The 2,820-nt window shown below is 31.9% G+C and overlaps 1 non-coding gene across 1 annotated transcript; it reads left to right on the top strand.

Annotated features, from left to right (window-relative positions):
* Positions 1–1,404: 1,404 nt before the first annotated feature.
* On the top strand, positions 1,405–1,514 carry LOC122737491. The gene has a single exon (XR_006354326.1). It is a non-coding gene; the product is annotated as a U6 spliceosomal RNA (small nuclear RNA).
* The last annotated feature ends 1,306 nt before the right edge of the window (positions 1,515–2,820 follow it).

Here is a 2,820-nt window from a genome sequence, read left to right as displayed (position 1 = left end):
TATCACCCTCTTCAAACAATATTTGTCAAAATAGATGTTATTTTATTAGCTATACCTGGACAACAGGCAAGTGTGGACTAATGAATTCTAGGTAATGCTTTGTCTACTACCCAGTCATTAGACTCTAGATTATTTTGTTCAGTTTGAACATAAATGGCATTTAAAATCCAAGTGTTTATTTTTCTTTACTCAATTCATCTTGTCGCTATGATGAATTTTTCCTAGCATCACTAAAATTTTGTGTGTGATGATGGAAACATCAATATAAATAAATGGTAAGAACCATCAAAAACTTTTACTCTATCCTCAGTCATCACAGTGCCCCATGTGAAAATACTAATTCAATCTTGACACACTATAAAAGTTTTATATATCATTTTTTTTGCTTTTTTTATCTTCTCCAAATTATTCGTATTTCACTGAACCTGTGAACTTCATACTACACATTGTAATTACCATATTCTGTTCCGTATTTCGGTAGGTTCTGGGAAGATAGTTGGGAACATGTGTAGACAAGTCAAATATTTTCCATGATTACAAAATAAAATGGGAATTAATAAAAGGAACTTTAAGAACATTACTTTTTAATAAGTGCTTGAATTATGCATACTATTAAAATATTTTGTTATATGTTTTGTGATAAAAAATGTCAGAGTGAATAATATAAGCTTCCAGTAGATAGTACATGGTTTCATAGAAACAGAAATGATAGAAAATATATTTTATCCATAAATAACTTTGTGTGCCCCTTTTTTCTAATGCAAATGTGGTAATATATATTTTTATAAATTCTATTTTCTTTACATAAATTTTCTGTAGGTAAAACAAAAATATGCTATTAGCAGAACATAGTAAGAATACATGATATAGGGGGCAGTTAGGTGGCATAGAGGATAAAGCACTGGCCTGGGATTCAGGAGGACCTGAGTTCAAATCCAAACTCAGACACTTGACACTTAGTAGCTGTGTGACCCTGGGCAAGTCACTTAACCCTCATTGCCTGAAAAAAAACCACCACCCCCCCAAAAAAAGACAGGGAAATAATAAATGATATATCTAGCAATGGAGCCAATGCATTGCTTTATCAGAAGATGACATAATTTAACATTTTCATGTACATATGGGTTTTCTTTAACTTTTCCTTCAACAACAAGTTATTAATTCAATCACTTCCTTCAAGCAACAGTTATTTATTAATATCAGATAATTGGGAAGGTAACTACCATTTGAAACATTCTATAAGCTTCCAATTCCATGATTGTCCATCACTAGTATTAGAAGTAAAATGAGTGGTGATAAATTGACAAATTAAAATGCTTATTTCTGGTTGTCAAAAGATGAATAGCTTTTTTTGTCCGCACACTTCTTTGAGAGCTATGAAGGGGAAACATTAAATTGGAATGGGTGTTGCTTGATTTGGCAGCACATACACTAAACTTGCAAAGATACAGAGAAGATTAGCATGGCCCCTGCACAAGGATGACATGCAAATTTGTGAAGCATTCCATATTTTTAGAAAACTTTTGAGAAAATACAGCACCCATTCTTAATAAAAATACTAGAGAGCATAGGAATAGGTGGAACTTTCCTTAAAATAATAAGCAGTATCTACCTAAAACCATGAGCAAGCATTATATATAATGGAGATAAGTTAGAGGCATTCCCAATAAGATCAGTGGTGAAACAGGGATGTCCATTATCACTACTATTATTTAATATTGTACTGGAAATGTTAGCTTTAGCAATAAGAGAAGAAAAAGGAATTAAAGGAATTAGAATAGGCAAGGAGGAAACAAAACTATCTTTCTTTTCAGATGATATGATGGTATACTTAAAGAATCCTAGAGAATAAACTCAAAAATTACTTGAAACAATTAACAAATTTAGCGAAGTTGTGGGATATAAAATAAATCTATATAAATCACCAGTACTTCTATACACGACCAACAAAGTGCAGCAGCAAGAGATAGAAAGATAAATTATATTTAATGTAATGGTTGACAATATAAAATACTTAGGAATCTACTTGCCAAGACTAATCCAGGAACTCTATGAGCACAATTACAAAACACTTTTTACACAAATCAAATCATATCTAAATAACTGGAAAAAATATCAATTGCTCATGGATGGGCTAAGCTAATATAATAAAATGACAATTCTCCCTAAATTAATTTGCTTATTCAGTGCCATATGAATCAGAATACCTAAAACTTATTTTATAGAGCTAGGAAAAATAATAAGAAAATTCATCTGGAAAAACAAAAGGTCAAGAATATCAAGGGAACTAAGGAAAAATGCACAGGAAGGTGAGCTAGCTGTACCAAATCTGAAACTTTATTATAAAGTGGCGGTTATCAAAATTGTTTGGTACTGGCCAAGACATAGAGTGGTGGAGGAGTGGAATAGGTTAGGCAAAGAAGGCACAGTAGTAAATGACTTTATTAATGTCAGTATTTGACAAAAACTCCTGGGAAAACTGGAATATAGTATGGCAGCAACTAGGCATAGACCAACATCATATACCTTATACTAAAATAAGGTCAAAATGTATACATGATTTAGACATAAGAGGTGATACCATAGGTAAATTAGGAGAGGAAGGAATAATTTACCTCTCAGATCTTTGGAAAGGAGAACAGTTTATGACCAAACAAGAGATAGAAAATATTATTAAATGCAAAAGGGATGATTTTGATTACATTAAATTTAAAAGTTTTTGTACAAACAGAAGCAATGGATCCAACATTAGAAGGGAGGCAGAAAGCTGGGAAACAATTTATATGGCCAGTACTTCTGATAAAGGCCTCATTTCTAAAA

The sequence above is a fragment of the Dromiciops gliroides genome, chromosome 1, assembly GCF_019393635.1.
Source record: "Dromiciops gliroides isolate mDroGli1 chromosome 1, mDroGli1.pri, whole genome shotgun sequence".
NCBI lineage: Eukaryota > Metazoa > Chordata > Mammalia > Microbiotheria > Microbiotheriidae > Dromiciops > Dromiciops gliroides.
Note: the sequence above shows the minus strand (reverse complement) of the source record. Positions and strands in the feature narration are given on the sequence as shown.